Source organism: Podarcis liolepis (genome assembly GCF_965112155.1).
Source record: "Podarcis liolepis genome assembly, chromosome: W".
Lineage (NCBI taxonomy): Eukaryota > Metazoa > Chordata > Lepidosauria > Squamata > Lacertidae > Podarcis > Podarcis liolepis.
In genome coordinates this window covers 15,471,126-15,496,803 of record NC_139568.1, presented here as the reverse complement: position 1 = coordinate 15,496,803, position 25,678 = coordinate 15,471,126, and the positions used below count along the sequence as shown (strand labels likewise).

The window sequence follows — 25,678 nt, the reverse complement described above, 5'->3', positions numbered from 1 at the left end:
GACACAGGGAAGCCTGTCTTTCCAAAGACAGGTTTATTGCAGAAAGATAACAGAAACACCTCCGGAGCTTTCAGACATTTTTGCTTCACGCCCCACAGACAGAGAAAACAAACACTCTTTATATACTGAGCAACTTAACAACTTAACGAGCTTGACTACTTAAAGTTACATGACATTGCTAACTTGCCAGCATCTTAGGTTTCACACCCTAACACCCCCTCTCGCTGGCAATACAAAAAACAAAATTACTTCAGACCCTTTTCTTCACAAAAGTTTTCATGCCGCTGAAACCCAAGCGGTTTTGTAAAACCATCAGCTTGATTTTCATGACTGGGACAGTAATTTAATTTAACAATTCCTGCTTTTACCGTTTGACAAACATTTTGAAAGCGGATATCCAAATGTTTTGTACGACCTTTAAACTGCCCATTTTGTGCTAACTTAAGACACGGTTGATTATCACCCCAAACAGTGATTGGAGTGATGGCTTTTTCATACATCTCTTGTGCCAAGCATTTGTAAAATTCTAGATCTCTACATAACTCAGACAAGGCACAGAACTCAGCTTCTGTTGACGACAAAGCAATTAGGTTCTGTTTCTTGGATCTCCACCCAATCAGAGAGTTACCAAATTTTATTACACAGCCAGACACTGATTTTCTATCCTTTAAATTTGCCCAATCACTATCTGCCCAACAAGTAATCTGTGCTTGTCCTTCTGAAGATAATTCAAGGTAAAAATCTTTGGTGTATTGTAAATATCTTAACACTCTTTGAATTCCTTTCCATGCATTTACACTAGGTTTCGAAGCTTCTCTGCTGAGTAAGTTAACAGCGTAAGCAATATCTGGTCTACTCCATTGCGAAAGATGAAGTAAGCTTCCCAGTGCTGACTGAAAGATTTCAGCACGCTTGAATTCAGCACTATCCTTGAACTCATTGTCTTTTACAAAACCCATTTCCATTGGTGTTCTAACACCTGCACACTCCGTCATGTTAAACTTTTTCAACATTTGCAATATCTTGCCTTTTTGATTCAGTAGAAAACTGCCATTTTTGGTCCTATCTATCTGAACACCAAGATAGACCTTCACATCACCAAGATTCTTAACTTTGAAGTGTTTATTTAACTCTTTGGCTAGTTTTTTTACTTGTTCTTGTGTCTTTGAAGTATAAATCAGGTCATCTACATAAACAAGCAAAGATTCTTGAGCATCTCCTGAACTTCTGAAATATAAGCAATTGTCAGCCTTGCTCCTGCTAAAACCAATGCCTACCAAAACGTCATTCAAACACTCATTCCAATTATGAGCAGATTGCTTGAGTCCATAAATAGATTTATGTAGTTTCCATACCTGATTTGATTTACCAACTTTCAATCCTGGCGGTAGCTCCATATAGAGCTCTTCAGCCAAGTCTGAATGAAGATAAGCTGTAGAGACATCAAATTGATTCACTTTGAACCCTTTCTGAGCAGCAACTGCTAATAGTGCCCGTAGGGTTTCACTCCTTGAAGTGGGTGCATAGACTTCGGAATAATGTAACCCCTTTCTTTGCGTAAAACCTCGAGCTACAAGCCTTGCTTTGTACTCTGGTTTCCCCATCGCTGTTGTCTTTATCCTGTACACCCACCTACAACTTACTGCCTTGGTACCTTCTGGCAGTTTGGTGATGGAAAACACACCCAGTTCTTTCATAGAATTCAACTCCTTTTGCATGGCCTCACGCCACCTACTGGCCTCCTCCTGGGGTAATTGCTCAACCTCCTCAAAACTTTCAGGTTCGCAATTTGCCAAACCAGCCCAAACACTAATAGCTTGGTACCTTTCAGGAGGTTTACCTTTGTTGGTACGCTTAGAACGCCTTAACAGTTCCTGCGATGTTCCTTCAGTTTCCCCCTCTGACCCAGAATCACTAGTCGTCACCTGTTTGTCACTAGTAGTTGAAGAACTTTCTGATTCTGACTTTACACGTCTCTCTTGCTGTACAGGTGAACTTTTAGAGCTAGAAGATTCTGACTTTACAGATTTGGGTGAACTAGGTGATTTCTCACCCTTGTCCTCAGACTCAAATTCCTCAGTCTGTTCTGGAACTAATACCTGCCCTGGGGCCTGAGTTTCATTGTTACTGTTCACCACATCAAATAGTATGTCAGGATTTCCATGAATTTTATTCCAACCATCCTGTTCACAAAATTCCGCACTTCTGCTGATTGTGATTTTCGTTTGATTGCCTTCTACATTCACAAATCTCCAACCTTTTGTGTTTGCTTGATAACCACAGAAAAACATTTCTTTAGACCTAGGATCGCCTTTCCTACGTTGTGCCCTAGGCACCAGCACATAAGCACGACACCCAAAAACTCTTAGATGATCAATTTTTGGTTTTTTTTCAAATAGCATGAAGTAAGGAGTGTTGCCTACTGTGCTATTGTATACTCTGTTAAAAGTATAATTCGCATACAGTGCAGCCTCAGCCCAAAAACGCTGTGGAAGTCCAGAATCAAACAGCAAAGCAGCAATGGCTTCCTGTAATGTTCGAAATTTTCTTTCGGCAACTGCATTCTCCTGTGGTGAATAGGGATTGGTAAGTCTATGAACTATACCTTTCCTTTTTAACCACGTCTCCAGCGTGTGGTTCACATATTCCCCACCACGATCTGATTGTATTTTACGTACCCTGGTGTCAAATTTACATTCGACTTCTTCAATCCAATCCATCAGGATGGAAGCTGCTTGTGATTTTTCTTTCAGAAAGAAAACCCAACTAGCCCTTGAAAAGTCATCCACCAAAATTTGCATAAATCTCGCACCTCCAAGCGATTTGACTGGCATAGGGCCACACACATCTGTGTGCACAAGTTCAAAGGGTTTCTTGCTTACTCTATGAGATCTAGGATAGTTACATGTCTTAACCTTAGCATGTTTACAAGCACAACAATCCAGAAAATTTGGACAGGGTTTAATGTTACACTCCTCAGCTAAATCTGGCATCTTGTTTACATACTTAAAGCATATATGAGCTAACCTTCTGTGTAGTAGATGTGCACAACCTGTATGAGGAGCCTTATTTACACACTTAGCTTGCGCTTCACCTGTTGAACATCTACCTGCTGCTAACTGCTCTTCAACCAAAACAAAAAGCCCATCCTCACAGGGAATTTTAACTAGCTCCTTTCCCTGTTTCGAAATGATGCACACATCATTTTCAAACTCAACCTTAAAACCACTTTTTACCAGGCATGACACACTCAAAAGTCCATTCTTCATTCCTGGAAGAACAAAAACAGGAAGGTTAGTTTGCAAACAGTTAACATAAATTGTGCCTTTAAGGTTCATTTCTCGTTTACTATTGTCTGCTATAGTCACGGTTTTTGCAACTGGCAATGTCTTGCAGTTCATCAAGCGGCCCCTAGATGTCGCTGGAACTAAACTGTGACTTGCTCCACTGTCAATTATCCACTTCAAGGTTTGTTGGCTCCTTTTAGGACTCTTTTGTGCTGCCATTGCAGATAGTCCCTTATCAGCACCTGCTCCCCCTCTGGATCGTTGATTCTTGTAGTTCTCACGTCGTCTTCCCCTGTAACTCCGGAAACTGGCCTTGGACTGTTGAAATTCCTGTTGCTTTTCTGGACACTTTGCTATCAAATGAAACCTGCTGCCACATCGAAAACATGACTTGCTGGCCATAGCAGACACTTGTGAGGCTTCCTTACAGCTCTGCCTGCTAGTTTCCCCACGCTGGGAATTATCTGAACATCCAACCCTTGGGGTATTTGAATTATCAATACGTTTTCGATGATGTTGATATTCTTGTTCACACAATCTACCAGTCACATAATTCATATTCAGCTGGTCCTCTGGCAAAACTTGTAAAGTTAGTACTAAGTTTTCAAACCCTGCATGCAGGCTGCTAAGCAGAGTATAAACTTTAATATTTTCAGGAAAATTCACACCTAAAGAAGACAGTTGGTTGAAATACTCAGTCATCTGTGACGTGTGTTCAACCACACTATCCCCTGGCTTCAGTTTCAACTCATACAAAGCACGTATAATGTTCACCTTCTCTCCGGGCGTGGCTCTATGGTGAATTCGCCTAAGAGCTTCCCAAATTTCAAATGCAGACCTTAAATTTTCCACATGAGGTAATTGGGAATCGTCTATCGATACCATCAACATGCATCTAGCTTTAGTGTCCATTTTATCATGTTCCCTGTTCTGGGCATGTGCAGCAGCCTGTTGCTCTGCTGTGGCATCTGCTGCAACAGCCACAAACGGCTTTCGCCTCTGGACATAGTCAGCCCACACTTCTTTGGCTTCCAACCAGACTTGAGCCCTCTTAGACCACTGCACGTAATTAGCAGAGTTCAACTTTGTAAAGGGAACCTGGAAATTTTCCACTGCCATTCTTGGGGTCTGCTGCTACTCCCTCTGTGTGCCCTTGCTTCTCTTTCCCCTTGGGATTTGTTTTACTCACTTTTCAGACGCCTCCAGCCTCCTCTGAAGCCTTTTAAACTTTCACTTACGCAGCTCTCTCAATTTTCTGCAGCCTCTCAGTTCCTTTAAGAGCTGAATTTACGACCCAGCCGGTCTTCTCTCATCCGAAAGCTGCTTTCACTTTCTCTGCACACAATACAGCTGTAGAAACGTAGAAGGATCCATAACCTACGAGAGTTTGTGTACTGGTCCAGTAAACGCTTCCGCTGCGCCACCAGCAACAGCTCTCTTTGCAGAGCATTAATTAAGTCCAGTGCAGAGATTCTTGTTGCAGTACAGGCTTCAGAGTCTCAGCAGCAAAGAAATAACGACACAGGGAAGCCTGTCTTTCCAAAGACAGGTTTATTGCAGAAAGATAACAGAAACACCTCCGGAGCTTTCAGACATTTTTGCTTCACGCCCCACAGACAGAGAAAACAAACACTCTTTATATACTGAGCAACTTAACAACTTAACGAGCTTGACTACTTAAAGTTACATGACATTGCTAACTTGCCAGCGTCTTAGGTTTCACACCCTAACAGATTTATCTTTGTTCAATTTGAATCCTGCTACTTCACCAAATTCTTTCATTCTTTCCAATGCTTTATTTATACTTTCTTTTGGTGTTTCGGTTGTAATGATCACATCGTCTGCAAATGCTCTTACTTTATAACACTGTGTCCCAAGACATATGCCCTTTATTTTTTCATCCTTTCTCAGAGCTATTAATAGAGTTTCTAATATTGTTATAAATAGGAGTGGGGATAAAGGACATCCCTGTCGCGTCCCTCTCTCGATGTCAAATTCTTCTGTAATTTCATTGTTTAGGATTAATTTAGCTGTTTGTTTTTTGTAGATTGCTTGAATTCCATTCATAAATCTTTTACCTAAATTTAAGCTTTCACATGTTTTGATCATAAATTTCCAAGAGACACTGTCAAATGCCTTTTCAGCGTCTACTAAAAGCATTGAAATTTATTTACTTGGATTCATTTCAGCATATTCTATTAAGTCTATAATTGTTCTAGTGTTGTCCTTTATTTGTCTGGCTGGTAAAAATCCTGCCTGATCTTTTTTAATTATCCTTTTTAGCAGAGTTTTCATTCTATTTGCAAGGACTCCGGTAAATATTTTGTAGTCTATATTCAATAAAGATATTGGCCTGTAGTTTTTTATAAGTCTCAAATCTGTACCTTGCTTTGGGATAAGGGTTATTAATGTTTCTTGCCACGAGTTAGGTATTTCTCCTTTATCTAAAATTTCATTCATAATTATTTGCAATTTGGGTGTTATTATTTCCTCTAATTTTTTATAATATGTTACTGCGATTCCGTCTGGTCCAGGCGATTTCCCCTCCTTCATATTTTTAATCACTTTTTTAATCTCTTAAAGTTCAATATTTGAATTTAATATTGCATATTCTTCTTCTTCTATATCTGGTAGTCTATTTTCTGATAGGTATTTTTGAATTTTCTTTTCCTCTTTTAATTCTACTTTATATAATTTTTTGTAATATTTTATAAAACTTTCTTTAATTTGTTTTGGGTCAATGATTTCCTTTTCTTCGTCAATAATTCTATTTATTACTCTTTCTACCCGTCTTTCTTTGATAAACCATGCCAGCATCCTACCCGGTTTATTTGCCTGTTCAAAATATATTTGTTTCGTCCATATAATTTTTTTCTCTACTTCCCTATTTTTTAAATTTGATAGGTGGGCTTGTAAATTCTTTATTTGTTGGATGATATTTTCATTCTTTGGGTTTTTCACTAGGTCTTTTTCTTTCTCTCATACTTGTTTATTTATTTCCATAATATTATTATCTTTATTTCTCCTTATCTTTCCCATTTGTTGTATTACAAACCCTCTCATATAGGCTTTGCTTGTTTCCCAAATCATTTTTTTATCCATATCCTGATTTTCATTTATTTCATAAAATTCTTTCAATATTTCCTTTGCCCTTTTAACCCTTTGATCGTCTCTCCATACCTCCTCGTTCATTCTCCACCTTCCCTTAGTATGTTTTTGAAATTTCATTATTACCGATACCGGGTTATGATCTGATATCGATCTGTTTAGTATTTCTGCTTTTTCTGAACTTAACATCAGCTTTTTTTGTTAGCCATATTGCATCGATTCGTCCCCCAGATTTTTTTGCCTCCGAGTAATGGGTTATATCTTTAACACTTGGGTTTTTTGTTCTCCAGGCATCATATAAATTAAAATTCTCAATTAAGTGGAAAAAGGAGAGTGGTAATCTACCTGAACTTGACGTTTTCTCTCTTTGCGTTCTGTCCATTTCTATCGATGTTACTCCATTAAAATCTCCCATAATTACTATATTTTCATCCACATAATCCCATAATCTGTCTTCCAACTTTCTAAAAAATTCTTCCTTTTTGCTATTCGGAGCATATATTCCTACCACTATGATTTTTCCTTCTTTTGTTTGTATTTCTACCCCAAGTACTCTACCTTCATCATCTTGGAATAACATTTGGGATTTCAACATTGTATTTACATAGATGACCACTCCCCTCTTTCTTTCCGTTGCAGATGCTATATATTCCTGTCCTAGTCTCGTATTTTTTAACACCCTTACATGAGTTTTGGATATATGTGTTTCTTGTATACATATGACATCCCATTTTTCCTTCTTTAATATACATTCTAATTGATTTCTCTGAAATTTACTGCTTAATCCATTAATATTCCATGAAATACATTTCAGTCTCATAATCCTTTATTTGTTTAAAATACTCACAACTTTACTGTTATTATGTAGTTATAGTCCAGAATATGCTATTGTCCTAAGGTCACATTGAGAAGGAAATGAAAGTTTCGGTCTTGTCCTTCTTGCTTCACTCTACCAGTTTTTCTCCTCCCAATTCCTCCCAGTACTTCCTCCAGAAGATTTTTGTATCTTCTACTGATCTGAAGGATCTCCTCCTGTCTTTATATGTAAATGACAGTCCCTCTGGGAATTCCCATTTGAACCTTATTTTGTTTTTCTTTAGCGCTGATGTCATGAATCTATAATTGTCTCTCCGCCTCAACAGGCGTGCTGGAATTTCTCTCATAAATTCTACCTGCCTCCCTTCTATACAGAGTGGATCTGTCCTACCTTTCAATAGTAGTTTGTCTCTAAGCAGTCTTGAATTTAAAAACATCAAGCAGTCTCCAGGTCCTTTCCTTGTTTTGGTCTTGTCCACCTTTATTCTAAATATTTTTTCAATGTCCAATATCATCTCTTGTTCTTGGACCCCCAGCCATTCTGCTATTGTCTTTGTCAATTTTGTAAATATGTCTTCATCTTGGTTTTCTTTGACACCGCGCACTCAAAGAATAATTTATTTTTGTTTCATCTGTAAGATGGCCAAGGAATCCCAAGTGTCTTCCTGAATCTTCCTCAGTTCATCTATTTCTTCTTTATTTTTTTCTTGGTGTCTTTTCATTTCTCTTTGTTCTTGCAACCTCTTTTTCATACTTTCATCCTGTTTCTGTACTTTTATTTTGGTCTCCTGGACTGTTAAATCTAGATTTTGGTGTTTCACTGTCAGTTGGTTCACTTGGGTTGAGAGGTCCATTATCACTTTAGAATTCTCTTCTATTTTCGCCCCCATACTTTCCATCTTCCCGTCAAGCATTCTTATGCTTATCCAAAGCTGTTATTTTTTCTCCTAGATTTTTCTCCATTCTTTCCATTGCTGCTAATATTTCTTTCATGTCCATGTGACTTTCACTTTCTACTAGTGATATTCTTCTTTGGTAACTTTGCGATGTGCTGGCACCACTCAAATTTGATATTTTCTTTGATCCCATCAGGCTGTTGTGTTATTATTATTATTTTATTCTTCCTTTCTTTATAGTTTCCTTGTTTCAGCGTTTTCTTTCCTGGGAATTCCCTTAATTTTTTATTTATGTGTCCATTTCGTTTTATGTCCCTTTGGTTATAAAATGAATTGATAGTTTCCTCAGGATTAAAATTGTTCTTGTCTTTCTATTTATATCCAATAGGTGGTGCTGTAGTCTCTATTATATCCAATAGGTGGTGCTGTAGTCTCTATTATATCCAATAGGTGGTGCTTTATTCTCTATTAGTGTGTTTTTCTGGTTGTAATTGCCCTTACCAGCCACACGCGTCACTATATCTTCTTTCCTCCCCTGAGTTTCTCTTTCTGGAACCTTTAGAAACTCTTTCTGGGATCATTAGAGACTCCTCCTTGTCTTCTCTTCCTGTCCTTGCCTCTAGCAGTCTCCGTGAATGGCGGAGGGCTCCCGTGACTCAGCAGCCCACACCTCTCTCTCCCCTCTTTCAGGTATGTCAGATTTCTCAGGTTATTTTTCCTCAGCGGGTCTGTTTTTTAGTCGTTTATTTCCACTACAGTTTTTAGTCCATTATAAAGTCTTCCAGTAGTTCCCTCTTCTAGTTTTTCCTAATTTTTCTAATTTCTAGTTTCAGTTCGTTATTTTTGCTCAATCTGGTGTATCTAGACATGCTTTTCTTAAAACACCTTGTGCAGTTATTAACAGAGGGTTTTTGCATGAGGCGCACGGCCCCCTTCTCTGTTATCTGTTCAGTTCTGTAGTTCTCTTTACAAACTGTTTCTTCCTGCCTCCCCCTCCCTCCACTAAACAGGCAGAGGTTTTCCAGTTATTATCTTCTCTTTCAGTTATTTACGGGGGAGGCATTTGCTTTTCACAGTCTCTATTTTATAGGAGAGTTCAGCGCTGCCGTGCCGGGGAATTGGAGCGTTTGTACCAAAGAGTGGTTTTGCCTCTTTGCGCAAAGGTCTTCCCCTTGTCTTTCTATTTCAGTTTCTTTGTTCTATAATATTGGGAAACCTCTTCTTTTGCGCTGCCTTAGGCTTCTGCCCTCAGGTCCCCCCCCCCCCTGAGGTTGAGGTAACTTACGCCTAGTCCCTCGTTTCTCCCTCTCTGGCACCAGGTCCACCTCGAGATTGCAGGAGCGTGGATCTCCACCCGTCTCTCTGGCGCGCTGCTCTGGAAGTCCGCAATACATGTAATTTTCATGTAATTTACTTTTAAAGCATACCAAGCAGTATATTTCATATCTACCTTCCACAGCTTTTCTCATGCACTTATTTCAATATTATGTCCCAGATCTTTAGCCCAGTGTATATTCTTGATTTAACCATTTCGTCTTTCATATCCCATTCACTCGCCGACGTGGGGATACAGGGCATAGCCCGTAAATGGCTGTGCTCTTTTATCTCTGGTCGGGGACAGAGGGTGGCACTAGGGAGGGAGATGTCTTCACGCCACTCCTTGGTGTGTGGAGTGCCGCAGGGCGCAATCCTCTCCCTGATGCTTTTTAACAGCTTTATGCGCCCCCTTGCCCAGATTGTCCGGAGCTTTGGGCTGGGTTGGCACCAATATGCTGATGACACTCATCAGCTATAGTAATATAAAATTGAAACCTTACCTTTTTAAATTATTCTGAGATGTTGGGAAATTATTGTAGTGGTTGGGAGTTACTCGTGCGTAATCCTGCCCCGTTTGAGCATCGGATTGCCTGGTTAAACCCTCCGGACTGCGCTGCCCATCTCAGCGTGGCTGCCCTTAGTCACTCGTAGAATCTGTCTGTGGGCGTTTCTTAAAGCGCTGCCAACATAAGAGTTGTTTGACGCCTAAGCATCTCCGCCTCTCACTGCGCGGGAGTCTCCTGCGCAGGGTGGGCGTGGGCAGCGGGGTGCTTGGGCTCTCCTCACTAACTTCCAACGAAGAGTCCTGGAGCCCCTGCACCTCCCTGTCCCATTGCTCTCCTGGATCCCTGGTGTTACACTCATTCTCTTCCCCTCCTCCCCAGCTGAGTCTCCCCCTAGCGCTGGGACCTTCTCCTGCAGAATCAGAGACCCTCTCCTTCTCCCGTGCCTCTGATGTCAGTTCCCTGACATCCACCTCCCTCCCAGGGCCCCCTTCACTCCCCCTCCTACCTGTGGGCTCTATTGTAGCCTCTGCTCTGGTCGGTGAGCCAAGAAAACCCCGGAATGAGCTGTCCTCCTCATCTGTGGGTGCGAAAACCTCTTCCCACCTGCTAAGGTTCCCACCCAAGGAATGACCCTCCCAATCCGATTCTTCTTCGGATTCTGAAAACCCTTCGAAAATCTCTTCCTCCTCTGTGGTACCGAATTGTTCCTCCCAGAATCGCTCTAAGGGCTGGGGCTTATCTGGGAACCGTCGGTGGAACACTTCCACCATATGCTCATCGCCAACTGCCTCTGCGGGCACCCACGTGTTTTCTGACCAGGGCTCTCCTTCCCACGCCACCAAGTACTCCACTTGCCGACCTCGCCACCTTGAATCAACTATCTCTGCGGCCGAACTTTGGTGTTCCCTTTCTTCTACCTGTGGTGGTGGCGTGACTTCTACCTCCCGCCCCTCGAATCCCCGCCCCACTCTGTGTGGTGAGAGTAAGGACCTGTGGAACACGGGATGTATTTTCATGTTGTCGGGCAACCTGAGCTTGAACGCCACGGGGTTTATCTGTTGTATGACTTCAAATGGCCCCATTCGTCTGGGCTGCAACTTCTTGCACCCTCCCTTAAAGGGTAACCCTTGAGTGGACAGCCACACACGATCCCCCACCCTTATGGTTTCCCCTTCCCTTTGGTGTTTATCTGCTTGCTTCTTGTAATTGGCTTTGGCCCTTTCTAGGTTAATCTTGAGCTGTTGATGTAACGCTTCCATTTCTTCCACAAACTGCTCAGCTGCGGACACACTCCAGCTCTGTTCCTCATTACCCGGGAATGCCCTGGGATGACACCCATAATTGGCCAAAAATGGACTCATTCCTGTGAATACATGTTCAGCGTTATTGTACGCAAATTCTGCTAATGCTAGTTTCTCAACAGATAAACCCCGTGGCCCATTGGTTTCTGGGTGTCTCGCGGTCGAGAAGCTGACCTCGACTTGCAGTAGGCTCATGAGCTTCCTCCAGAACCGGGAAGTAAATTGTTTTCCGTGGTCTGACAGAACCCTCAAGGGGGCGCCATGCAGCCTGAAAATGTGTTCTACAAACAACCGTGCCGTTTCTTCCGCCGTCACCACATGTGAGCAGGCGATGAAATGGCACATTTTGGTTAGCAAGTCGACTACTACCATCACTGCTGTTTCCCCCCTCGATTTGGGCAAATCTGTCATGAAATCAATTGACACCACCTCCCAGGGTTTGTTGGGTGTGGGTAAGGGTTCCAGCAAACCCGCTGGTACCGTGCGTTCCCCTTTGTCCCTCTGGCAGCGGTCACACCCTCTTACATATTCGCGTATGTCAGGGCTGCCTCAGGTCTCAGCTCACAAAAGACCAACGCCAAGTTCTTCTTATATACAAGGATGTTTATTGCAGTTCATTATTGGTTCCACAACCGAGGCGTGCAGCCCCACGTCTCTTTGCCTTAGACCGTTGAAGTCCCCTCTGAATCAGTCCCTCCCCTGCACCAGTTTAATAAGCTTACGCTGCTCCACCTCTTCCTTTCTTTCCTTTTCCGCAGGGTCTTCCTGCCCGCTGGGGTTTCGCCCCTCCTGGATTCCCCTGCCGTGGAATCCCCAGACTGCTCTCCCTCCCTCCTGCGGGCTTTGGGACTTGGCTCCTCCTCCGGGCTCCCTGTTCTTCCGCGCGCCTCCACATTTGAACTTGACGCGCGCGCCCAACCTCTAACCTTTCTTTTGACAGTTACACTACTCCCTTCACTACTCCCCTCCCCTTCCGGGAGGGTGGCTTGCTCCGACCCCCCTTTCCTTTCTGCTGCCGGAGCTGCTTCTCCTGATACACTGGAACCTCCTCCCCCTTCGCTGCACTCTGGCGGGGAGGCCGGTCCAGACGCCCAGCTGCCACTTTGGGATCCCCCACTGGCCCCCTGCTCCTGACACGTCCCCCCTGGGACTCCCCTTGCCTTGACCACCGGCGCCCCCTTCTGGGAATCCTCTGATTCGCTGAAAAGACTCATGGAATGCCTTGAGTCATTGTCATCCTCTTCCTCGCTGTCCTGCGATTCATCCCCATCGCTCTCCATCTCCTGCCTCCCCTGTGCCTCTGTCCCTGAACCCCTGACATCCATCCCCCCTCGAAGCCCCCCCTTCCCCCCTCCCGCTGCTCGGACGCAGGTTCCGGGAGCTCCATTGCTGCGGGGGTGGAAACTGGATACAGTTCGTCGACGTCGATCTCCTCTGCTTCCAGTTCAGTGTATGTGTGCTCGAAACCGGGATCCTCCCCCAACACATCCATGTCCTCCCCTCCCTCTGTTACTTCAGGCGATGTTGCCTGCCAAGGCCCCCTTAGCCACCTCCTGCGTCAGTCCTCTTCTGGTTGATCGTCCCACCAGTAAGAGCGGTCCGTGTCCACCCCCGAGCACGATCCCCTTGGAGGGCTCGACTCTGGCGTGGTCTCCTCTGCTGAGGAGAACCCCCAGAAAGTGCTGTCTGAAAGTGTGGGCGTAAATAGCCAGTCGTCAAAATACTCCGCTGGCATGGGCCTGTGTGGGAAGAGCGCATGGAACTCGGCACTGGCCGGGGTACCTTCTCTGGCGAGGAGGTATTCTACTCCCTCCTCCCCCCATCTCGAGTCCAGAATTTCCGTGACCTCGTTGAGTGTCGCGGCCCTCGGTGACTTCCCCCCCCCCCGGTGACTTTCTGGGTGGCTCTGGTGCCGTCCCTGCCTCCTGAAATCTGTGTGGGGCCTTGTAGGGTGTAAGCACCGACCTATGAAAGACCAGATGCATTCTGGAACCTTCCGGGAGGGTCAACCGAAAAGCTACGGGGTTGATCCTGGCCTCAACTTGGTACGGCCCTAACTGCTTGTGTCCTAGCTTCTTCTTAGCTAACGATTTGGCCGGTACCGCCTGGGCTGCTAACCATACCCAATCCCCCACCTGGATGTCTTCCCCTGCCCTCCTGTGCCTGTCTGCCTGCACTTTGTAGGCGTGTTTAGCTAGCTCCAAGTGCCGTCGGAGCTCCTCGTGGACCTCCTGCAATTCTGCTGCTAAATGCTCAGCTCCCTGCGGCTCCCCCTGCGCCGTCGTCTCCAACCCCGGGAAGGTTCTGGGATGCCGCCCATTGTTGGCGAAGAACGGTGTCACCCCCGTTGACGCGTGCTTCGTGTTGTTGTAGGCAAACTCGGCCATCGGTAAGTAGTCCACCCAAGTCGCAGGCTGTTGATTGGCGTAACATCGCAGGTACTGCTGCATGATGGCGTTGACCCTCTCCGCTTGGCCGTTGGTCTGCGGGTGTCTCGCCGACGCTAAGTTGATCTTGACGTTCAGGATGCCGAGGAGCTTCTACCAGAAACCGGAAATGAATTGGCGACTGCGGTCGGACAGGATGGACCGTGGCAAGCCGTGCACCCTGAACACATGGCGGTCTGTTCCGCTGTCACCACCTTCGCGCAAGGAATGAAGTGCGCCATCTTGATGAACAGGTCTACAACCACAAGCACCGCCGTCTTGCCTCGCGAACTGGGCAGATCAGTAACAAAGTCCAGCGCCACCCTCTCCCACGGCTGCAGTGGCGTCTCCAACGGTTCCAGCAGTCCCGCTGGCTTCTTGTGCACTGGCTTGGACCTCTGACAAGTGTCACACCTGGCGACGTAATCCGCGACCTCTCCTCGCATCTGGGGCCACCAAAAGTCTCTGGCTACTAAGTCCGCCGTCTTTTCCTTGCCGAAGTGACCCGCGCTGGGTGCGTTGTGCAACTGCTGCAGAACCTTCGCGCGGAGATCGTCCCCCGGCACGTAGAGAGTGTTGGGAAACTGCCAGGGAGATATAGTCCATCATGGCCCCAAGCCGGCTGCCGGACGTCCATCGATCTCCCGTAGATAGGCAGATCCAGCAGTTAGCGACACGAATCCTTAGAAATAGATTGACACATTCCAGGCTTGTGCACACTGTTTATCAGCAGAAACACAGCCAGAAAGCTTGCACCGCAGAAGAGCAGAAGAGCATATTTACAGACTTTATTTAGCGTTGAACAGAACAAAGAAAAACATGACCGTTCTGAGTCAGCGTCTCTGACCGACTGAAATCGAAAGGAATAGCAAACATAAACATCCTGTGAACAGGACATGCGCAGACTCTGTAACTTACAAAGCCTGCTCCCTTTTAAGGTGGAACGGAAATATCCTAACATCCTCCCCCTTTCCGTGTAACCTGTAGTACCTGTGGTTCAACCCAATTGCAACCTTTGTACATAAACCTTAAGTTGTTCTCTATTAACAACCTTAGACAACAGATCAGCAGGAATTTCATTTCCTGGCATGTAGGACACCTGAATAAGTCCTTTCTGAATACACTCCCTTGCACGATGTAGCTTAATCTGCAAGTACTTGGTCCTTTGCTTGCAACTCTCCGAGTTCAGCAAAGCCAAACGAGATCTATTGTCTTGATACACTTGTATAGGACATTTCACAGAAACCCCGATGTCCTTAAACAGTTGCATCAACCATTCAAAATCCATGAGTGAAAATGACAGAGCATTGAGTTCTGCTTCACAGGAACTTAGGCTCACTGTTGTCTGCTTTTTGCACAACCAGTCAAACAGGCAGTGGTTGTACATGTAGCATAATCCAGAAGTGCTTGTACCATCCGTGGTGTCACTTCCAAAACTAGCATCTGCAAAGATTTCAAGACCTCCAGTCTTCTGACTGGTGAACCTCAGCCTGTAGTGCATAGTCCCTTTCAAATAGTGGGCTATGCGCTTCAGAGCTTTCCAATCCTGAACCGTAGGACTGTTGGCATGTCTGCTAAGCAGATTACAGCTTACAGCTATGTCAGGTCTTGAACATCTGGCAATGAAATTCAACTTGCCTAGAATGCATCTGTACAGCGTTGTGTCTGAAAACGCTTCAGCAGTACTGTCTACCTGGTAACCTGTCACCATCGGTGTGTCTGCTGGGTTTGCATCAACCAAATTTAACCTGGTTAATACATCAGCAATTTTCTGTGTTTGGTGTACCAGAAAATTACCTGCTTGGTCCTTCTCCACCTGCAGAGAAAGATAGTTGGATACCTCACCAAGATCCTTCAGGTCAAAGTGCTCCTTCAGCTGAGCTAGGGTGCTTTGATAAAAAGCCTGATTCTTCCAAAACATCAGAAGATCATCAACAAAACATAAACAATACAGTTTGCTTTGCCCCTCCTCCTTGACAAACACACATGGATCAGCTTTGCCCTGGTGAAAACCTAGAGAAAGCAACGTCTCAGTGAGTTTTGTGTTCCAACACCTGGCACTCTGCGTGAGACCATATAAGGATTTCCGCAGTTTACAGACCATTCCCTTCTGTATCTCCATCCCATCAGGTGGAAGCATGAACAGCTCCTCATTCAAAATCCCGTACAAAAAAGCTGTATTAATGTCATAATGGGAAACATGCAGTTTCTCCTCCGCAGCGATTTTGAGCATCAGCCGAATGCTCTCATATTTGACTGTGGGTGAGTAGGTCTCGTGGTAGTCCTGTCCTGGTACCTGTGAAAAACCTCTGGCAACCAATCTGGCTTTGTGTCTGACTGCCTTGCCATTCTGGTCTGTCTTGGCCTTGAAGACCCATTTGCTGCCAACCAGTCTCATTCCTGGGACTACCGGTACCAGTTCCCAAGTTTGGTTCCTGTTCAAGGAATCAACTTCAGCCTTCATGGCATTAAGCCAAGGCTCAGCATCTTTAGAGGTTAACTCCTGAACCTCTTTGAAGCTGGAAGGTTCCCACACCTTCTCTGAGCTACTAAGAACAGCAGTTGCTGTCTTAGCAAACTCATCAGCATACCTCTTTGCAGGTCTGCCTTTGGTCGCCCTTTCAGACCTACGTACTAGACGCAAGTCTTCTTGACTCATATCCTCTTTCTTAGGAGAAAAGTGACCAATGGTGAACAGTGGTTCTTCCAGTTCATTGTCAGACGCATCAGATGGTCTGACTGAGGCCTTTGCGCTCTTGTAGTCTGCTGTGTCATCACTGTCACTGACACCAGCAGCAGCGCCGCCCACTGAACTGGAATCCGAACTCTGATCATCATCATCATCATCATCCTCATCCTCATCCTCAGCAGCTTCCTCAGCTTTAGCTGCTTGCTTGACATCACCTTCATCCTCCTCTGGGTAACTCTGGAAAATTCCCACATTTTCCCCCCACTTAGGATTGTACTCAACACTCCTTGTGAACTTAATGGACTTAGAGTTAGTCATCCATACCCTGTATGCACCTTTTTCGTACCCCATGAACAAACCATGTGCCCCACGCTTCCCAAGCTTGTTGGTTTGTGGGGTGCGTACCCACATGTCAGAACCAAAAATTCTCATGTGCTTGATGTTGGGCTTCTTGCCAAACATCTTCTCATAGGGGGTACAGCCAATGGGTGATGACAATCTGCGATTAAAGGAGTAAACCAAATTCCCCAAAGCTTTTCCCTAAAACTTATCAGGGAGATTGGCATCATGCAACAAGGTTTTCATTCCTTGCAGCAATGTCTGATTTGCTCGCTCCGCAAGCCCATTCATCCACGGCGATCTGGGCGTTGACATGTCATGCTGGATTCCCTTCTCAGTCAGGAAAGCTTCAAACTGCTGAGAAGTGAACTCCCCGCCTCGATCAGTAAACAAAGAGGCGATACGTTTACCATGAGCATTCTCCAACCAAGCACAGAATGCCTTAAACTTCGGAAACGCTTGCGATTTCTGTTCGAGCAAAAACACATGAATGTACCTGGAAAAAGAATCAATTAGAACCATGAAGTACCTTGCTCCTCCTAAAGAGGGCGTAAGTGGCCCAACCAGGTCTGCATGCACTAGCTGGTAGGGCTTGAAAGCCTGCCTGCTAGACTCCTTGCCTTTTGGAGCAACCTTCACCTTGTTCTCTGCACAAGATACACATTTCATGTGAAATTTACAGGGTTTGATGCTCAAACCTTCAACCACCTCTGGCATCTTGGCCAGTGCCTTCCAAGAGAGGTGACCAAACCTTCGATGCGCATCGTGAATGCAACCTGCATCAAGAACTTTGTTAGTTTGTGCAACACAACAAGAATCAGCATTAGATACAGCAACAGTGTCATCATAAGTTATATGGAACAAACCATCCATAAACTTTGCATGCAAATAGTCCTCTTTGCCTTTACTGATGACACAGACACTCCTCTTGAAGGAAATCTGAAAACCACGCCCAGTAAGCTGTGGGACACTTAGCAAATTGCTAGCAGCTCCCGGAACATAAAGTACATTACTGATGGTAGTGTGCAGACTTGCAAGTTTCACAGTCCCTTCTCCTGCAATTTGCAACGTCCTTCCATCAGCCAGGTGGATCTCACCTTCCTGAGGCTTGAAGGAGATAAACAGGTGGTGGTCCTTCGTGACGTGGCGGCTCGCACCTGAATCAACAATAAATCTGCCTTTGGCTGTTGGAGCAGTCTTTACAGCAAGCAAACCCTTGTTTTCCACCGGTGTGGGCTTTTGCAGCTTGCCCCCCTGCTCCTGGCCAGCAGACGTGCCTTTAGCCTTTGGTGAAGCTGTGCCAGCAAACAAAACCTTGTTTTCCACTGGCGTGGGCTTTTGCAGCTTGCCCCCCTGCTTCTGGTCAGCAGACGTGCCTTTAGCCTTTGGTGAAGCTGTGCCAGCAAACATAGCCTTGTTTTTCCCTGGCGCGGGCTCTTCACCCTCCCTCTGCTTCTGGCCATCTGCAGGCATCTGTCTTTGTTTACCTCTGGCCTTCCGGCCTCTGCAAAGACGATGACCTTGGTTCCCACGAGAAACAGAGCTCTCAGCTGCTGACTCCTTGGCTCCCCCTGGAGGCTGGAATGCTGCCTGGGATGACATGATGGTCAGCTCCCCCTGCAGCTTGCAACCGGTGCCCTCAGCATCCCTGCATTCACTCGCATTCTGGGAAACAGCTAGGACCTCCGATGCAGTCAAACTCTGGGCTGGGATGACTGGCTGGTGGGCTTTCTTCAAAGCATCCCACATCCCACGTGCAGTGGTGTTGCCAGCCAGCGTCTTAATTTCCTCAAGAGATACGGATAAGACTATTACGTCAATGGCCTTCGAATTATGGCCTTTCCATTTCTCTGTCAGAGGAACCGGGGGGGGGGGCTCAGAAACGGTATGCCACACCCCAAACTGACGCAGCAAACTTTCACACCATTTTGCCCAGGTTTCATAATTCTGCCCATGTAACTTAGGACAGTCAGCATTTCCATAAGCTTGGAAAAACTCCATTTCCAGCTTTTTACTTGAGCCGTGAGCCTTTAACTTCAGAGATTCCTTATCTTGGCAGCTCATTAATCACGAACTCTCTGGCTCGGCTCCCAGGCCAATTAAGCCCTGCCGGAGATCAAAGACTCCTTCCGAGGTAAACAGAGAAAACCTCTCTTTCGCTTTTGACATACCTCTCAAACGCAGTCTGTTGCAGCTTTACTCTCCTGTAGGTGCTGTGAACCTGGGCCCGAAACCTTGTTGTTGGGAAACTGCCAGGGAGATATAGTCCTTCATGGCCCCAAGCCTGCTGCCGGCCGTCCATCGATCTACCGTAGATAGGCAGATCCAGCAGTTAGCGACACAAAGCCTTAGAAATAGATTGACACATTCCAGGCTTGTGCACACTGTTTATCAGCAGAAACACAGCCAGAAAGCTTGCACCGCAGAAGAGCAGAAGAGCATATTTACAGACTTTATTTAGCGTTGAACAGAACAAAGAAAAACATGACCGTTCTGAGTCAGCGTCTCTGACCGACTGAAATCGAAAGGAATAGCAAACATAAACATCCTGTGAACAGGACATGCGCAGACTCTGTAACTTACAAAGCCTGCTCCCTTTTAAGGTGGAACGGAAATATCCTAACAGAGAGCACCTTTTCGGGTTAGCAGGCCGTCGCGTATCTGGAACTCATCGGCCTTCGCTGTGCCTCTCCGCACCTCCTCCATCTTGGATTGCGCGAACGGGTCCGTCTGCAGCGCGCGACGTACCGCGTCCAGGTCCACTGCGGCTGAAGCGCACGCCCACGCCTGCGGTGCGAAAATGTGCTGATTGGCAGCCAAGCGTTTCCGTTTCCCTGCTCCGGAGTCTGGGGTTCCTCCTCCTCGCCCCCCACGGCCCCCACCATTCCTTGCCAGGCCTTTCTTTGTGGGCAGACTATGCCAAAATGTCCTGGCCGTTGGCAAAGGAAACATTTCTTGGTCGTTTTTACATCCTTTCCCTCCTTTTTGCGACTCTCGCTGGAGTTTGAAACTTCCTGGGCGCGCACACCGCCTATTTCCATTGGCTCCGCCGGCGGGGAAGGCTGCCTAGGTATTCTAGGAATGCGGTAGTCATGACAACGCTGCTCCTGCTCTCTCCCTTCCCGCCTCTCTTGAGCCCGCGCTTCCTGTCTTACGCCAATCGCAAGGGCTGCCTTGGTCAGCTGATCCATAGACTGTGGGCGGGGTGCGCGCGAAAGCTCGTCTTTGACCGTTGGTGACAACCCCTCCTCAAATAGCATTTGTATGGGTTCCGAGTCCAGCTGCCACCCCAGGCGATGAAATTGGTTGATCATGGCAAAACGTGACCAATAGTCTCTAACTGACCCTTCTCCCTGCTTACAGCTCAGCAGTTCCCGTTTGGTCACACTCTGCTGCACATCGCTACTGAACATAGCATCCATCGCCTGAAAGAATTTCGATAGATCCTCCATGGCGTCATTCTGCGTCGCCATAAGCGGTCAAATCCACTCTCTCACCCCGTCCTGCAAGTGCCCCACAATATAAGCAACTTTGGCTGCGTCATTTTCAAAATCGTTTTGCTGCAGCTTCAAGGCATATTCTATTTCTGTTCTAAACGCCCCATACTCTTGAGGCTTTCCCCCAAACTTGTGCACCAGTCCCGGTACCTTCCTCGCTATGGGGGTGGGTTTCCCCTGAGCATCCAGCGACCGTCGTTCGTCCAGCCTCGCCGTCAGGATGGCTATGTGCTCTTCCAAGTCGCGGTTTCTCTCCTCCAGCGATTGGCCTCCAGCCGCCCCTCTCGTGGCTCCGACTTCTCCGGTCTTACTCATGATGCCCCCTTCTGCTTGTTGCGCACGAGCAACTTTCAGTGACAGACAGATTGCTGTAGTGGTTGGGAGTTACTCGTGCGTAATCCTGCCCCGTTTGAGCATCGGATTGCCTGGTTAAACCCTCCGGACTGCGCAGCCCATCTCAGCGTGGCTGCCCTTAGTCACTCTTAGAATCTGTCTGTGGGCGTTTCTTAAAGCGCTGCCAACATAAGAGTTGTTTGACGCCTAAGCGTCTCCGCCTCTCACTGCGCGGGAATCTCCTGCGCAGGGTGGGCGTGGGCAGCGGGGTGCTTGGGCTCTCCTCACTAACTTCCAACGAAGAGTCCTGGAGCCCCTGCACCTCCCTGTCCCGTTGCTCTCCTGGATCCCTGGTGTTACACTCATTCTCTTCCCCTCCTTCCCAGCTGAGTCTCCCCCTAGCGCTGGGACCTTCTCCTGCAGAATCAGAGACCCTCTCCTTCTCCCGTGCCTCTGATGTCAGTTCCCTGACAATTATCTTCTCTCAATTTACCAAGGATGACTGGCTGATTGCTAAGTCTCTTCTAAGAGACTAAGTCTCTTCTTCTGATGATGGATGGCCATACCGACTCGGCCCTGGACACACTGACCAGATGCTTGGAAGCTGTGGCTGGATGGTTTCGTGGGAGCCGATTGAAATTAAATCCTTCAAAGACAGAGGTCCTCTGGCTGGGTCGGGATGGTATGGGGATGAGGGACCAACTCCCTTCTCTTGTGGGGGCCCAATTAGTGCCATTGCCTTCCGTTAAGAGTTTGGGTGTAATCCTTGATGCCTCCCTTTCCATGGAGATGCAGGTTACAGCAACAGCCAAGGCAACATTTTTCCACCTTTGCCGCATCAAGCAGTTGGTCCCTTACCTTTCCTGCCCCGATCTGGCCACAGTGATCCATGCGACGGTCACCTCCAGGCTTGACTACTGTAATTCACTCTACGCAGGGCTGCCCTTGAAGCTGTCCCAGAAACTCCAGCGAGTGTAGAATGCTGCAGCGAGGCTCCTCACGGGGTCCCTGCCATGGGAGCATATTCACCCAGTGCTTTTCCAGCTGCACTGGCTCCCGGTGGAGGACAGGGTCAGATTTAAGGTGCTGGTTTTGACCTTTAAAGCCCTTCAGGGCCTAGGACCCTCGTACCTACGGGACCGCCTCTCCTGGTATGCCCCACGGAGGACCTTAAGGTCCATAAATAGCAACACCCTAGAGGTCCCGGGCCCTAAGGAAGTTAGATTAGCCTCAACCAGAGCCAGGGCCTTTTCAACACTGGCTCCGGCTTGGTGGAACACTCTGTCTCATGAGACCAGGGCCCTGCGGGATCTGATTTCTTTCCGCAGGGCCTGTAAGACAGAGTTGTTCCACCTGGCATTTGGCTTAGAATCAGTTTGATTCCCTCCCCCTCTTTCTTTTTCCTTTCTCCTCCTGTGAAGAGGCTGCATCTTAATGTTTTAATGTTGTATTTTAATCTTGCTTTTTAAATTGTATTTTAATCAACTTGTTTTTATTATTGGTTGTTAGCCGCCCTGAGCCCGGTCTTGGCTGGGGAGGGCAAGGTATAAATAAAAATTATTATTATTATTATTATTATTATTATTATTATTATTATTATTATGCATGTATGCACGAGCGTCGAAACCCAGAAGTAACCCATTCTGGTACTTCTGGGTTCGGCGTGGTGCGCAACCTGAAATTGCATAACCTGAAGCCTCTGTAACCCGAGGTACTACTGTATTAGACTGCTGCAACAGGGTCCCCACTCCCCACATGCAGGAGGGTGGAGGAACCCAGAACAATGGTGTGCAAGCCCTTATGTAGACTTTTGAAATTGCCCACCCTGTAGCTCAAGACCACCCCCCAAAACATCATACATACATCACGGAAAGAGGTGTCTCTAGCAGACATACATCACAGGAAGCGGTCTACAGCAGACATCCTGTCTGTCAGGATACCTGTTTGAAATATACTCAGAGTCGCAAAGTGATTTCATGCTCTTTATTCAGCTCATAGTGGTGAGGAGGAATGAATGAAAGTCCCCTCACAGTATCTGCTTTATATACATTATTTACACAATGGGCTGCACATGATTGGCTAATCCCGGAATTCTACTGTAAGCCAATCAGGTTGTGGATTCACTTATCTCTGGAGCATGATTGGGTGGTTCCTGCCAACCAATCATACTGCTGCATTGTTCTAGGACCAATCAGACTGCTGCATTCTGAATCCTATTGTTCTAGGACCAATCAGACTGCTGCAGTTTGGATCCTATTCAATTCAGTACATAACACTGTTAATGGTCATTGATTGCATTGCCTGGGCAGCCTGGCCATTCTTTTGTAATGGTAAATACTTTAGTTCCTGAATCCAGGTCACAGGCTCACCCTATTCATGCACAAATATGCCCTTAAGACAGGATTTGTGAGCAAAGAGACAGTGGGGAGGCTTTCTCATTTCCTTCCTCACTGCAGAGAAATATTTGAGGTCAATTTGGGAGAGTCAAAATGGATTCAGGACTATTTTCCTGTACTGTTTCAGACATGTGGACTATAGATTTATGTATGTGCTTGCCTGGTACATTTATGAACATTTATTTTATATCTTAGACCTTATAATTCTCATAACAATCACTTGCTGGCGACCATGAGGGGAGAAGAGGGCTGCTCTTGTGCCCAAATCCTGCTCCCAGGCTTGGGGGCATCTGGTTGGCCACTGTGAGAACAGGAGGCTGGACTAGATGGCGCAATGACCTAGATGGCCCAAGACATTTGGGCACCTGAGGCAACCACTCAATGGTGTCCCACCACCAAGGGTGGGAGGAGACAAGCTTCCCATAGCCAAGGGGCCGCTATAGAGGCTGGAACTGCTGCCCTGTGGATCCTGCAGCCTGAGGCAGTTCCCTCACCTCACCTCATGGGTGGGCCAGCCCTCACAGAAGGGCTTCTCTGATGTTCCTCTGTGCTTTTCCCGACCATTCCGGCCCCGGCTCAAATACTCCTTTGGTCACCTGTTCTTTAGGATCCAATAAGCCATGTTGTTTCCACCGTCCTGGAGCATCCCATAACCAACCGCCAGCATGGTGTGGCTCACCAGCTGGGTACACAAGGAGCTGTCAAATACCCGTGGCAGGAGAAGAGATCTGGAGTGAGGCAGGATCAGAAAGGGGCAAAGCGGAGAGGAAGGCGCACCCAAGGGGGCTTCATCCAATGTGAGCCTTACTTGCAGTAGATCCTCCGATATGAATGTAGGTGACATATTTAACATAAATACAAATTTAATAAACAAATAAAATAAAAATGACCAACTGAGACTACTCAGAGTAGACCATAGTCAGCTGCACAAACACTCCAACACCACCATCACGCTGAAATCTAGTTATCTACTTTGTGTGTCAAGTATGACTTTCCAATGGGAAGCTTTTTGGGTTTAAAAAAGGAAATAAATTCCAAAGAGGGAAGTGGTATGGAGAAGTGCTGTAGAAAGTCAGGGCTTGTCCTGCCATCCCAAGGAAAACTGCTCTTTAGCGCTCAATAGGCAATTTGGGTTTTCCCTGGATTGCCATTTGTTCCAATTGATCACCAAAAGCGCCAGTTTTCCCTCGGAAAGGAGCAGGGCAAGGGAGAGAGCACTTGGACCACACTTTCTGTGGCACACAGGTAGAAGTGTGGGTGAGCCCTTTGTGTAGACAATCATGAGGTATATATTACAGACCAGGGGTCAGCAAACTTTTCCATCAGGGGGCTGGTCCACTGTCCCTCAGAAGATGTGGTAGGCCGGACTATATTTTGGGGGAGGGAAAAAAAGAATGAATTCCTATGCCCCACAAATAACCCAGAGATGCATTTTAAATAAAAGCACACATTCTACTCATGTAAAAACACCAGGCAGGCCCCACAAATAACCCAGAGATGCCTTTTCAATAAAAGGACATATTCTACTCATGTAAAAACACGCTGATTTCCAGACCATCCACGGGCCGGATTGATAAGGCGATTGGGCTGGATCCGGCCCCTGGGCCTTAGTTTGCCTACCCATGTTATAGACCAATGGCCTGACTTCCTATAATACAGCTTCCTCTTTAAATCAGGCCCATGAGGACTAGAATCTTACTTTATAAACAAGGTAAGGAGTGTAGCTCAGTGGCAGAGCATTTACCACATCGGCTCAATCCCTGATGGCACCTCCAGGTGGGGCTGGGAGAGAGAGACCCCTCTGCCTGAAACTCTGCAGAGCTGCTGTCAGTCAGTGTAGACAATACTGAGCTAGATGGAGCAACAGCAGCATCCTCTGCTCCTGCGCTCACTCTGCCTCATAGATGGGCTAGCTCTGTAATTGTACAAACTTCCCCAACCATCCGATTTGATATAAAGATCCTGGTTTTTCGCATGTGGAGGGTCAGAATTCCAACGTTTTCAGGCACAGAACCCACCTTTAAGCCAAGCACATCCAGTGCAACATAAAAATATTTTGTGTGTGCATGCGTGTGCGCTTTACAGTACTAGTACATAAAACCATATAGTGCAAAACCATATTAAAAAGTTATAATAATAATAATAATAATAATAATAATAATAATAATAATAATAATATATTCTTTATACCCCGCCCATCTGGCTGGGCCTCCCCAGCCACTCTGGGCGGCTTCCAAAAAAACATTAAAATACTGCAATACATCAAACACTAAAACTGGCTGACTGACCAAACCCAAAGGGTGCTCATCAATGGTTCCTCTTCATCCTGGAGAAGAGTGACTAGTGGGGTGCCACAGGGTTCTGTCTTGGGCCCGGTCTTATTCAACATCTTTATCAACGACTTGGATGATGGACTCAAGGGCATCCTGATCAAATTTGCAGATGACACCAAACTGGGAGGGGTGGCTAACACCCCAGAGGACAGGATCACACTTCAAAACGACCTTGGCAGATTAGAGAACTGGGCCAAAACAAACAAGATGAATTTTAACAGGGAGAAATGTAAAGTATTGCACTTGGGCAAAAAAAATGAGAGGCACAAATACAAGATGGGGGACACCTGGCTTGAGAGCAGTACATGTGAAAAGGATCTAGGAGTCTTGGTTGACCACAAACTTGACATGAGCCAACAGTGTGACGCGGCAGCTAAAAAAGCCAATGCAATTCTGGGCTGCATCAATAGGAGTATAGCATCTAGATCAAGGGA

General features: G+C 46.4%; 1 long non-coding RNA gene and 1 pseudogene across 2 annotated transcripts in view; one reads left to right on the top strand and one right to left on the bottom strand.

The window, feature by feature from the left end:
- The window catches only part of LOC310697712, a 1,172,922-nt gene that overhangs the window by 645,384 nt on the left and 501,860 nt on the right, over nucleotides 1-25,678 (top strand). The window lies entirely within an intron of this gene.
- The window catches only part of LOC310697821 (cathepsin L2-like), a 106,603-nt pseudogene that overhangs the window by 24,274 nt on the left and 56,651 nt on the right, over nucleotides 1-25,678 (bottom strand). The window contains exon 6 of the transcript XR_014530130.1: nucleotides 23,508-23,639. The product of XR_014530130.1 is annotated as a cathepsin L2-like (transcript). The remainder of the gene's footprint in view (nucleotides 1-23,507; nucleotides 23,640-25,678) is intronic.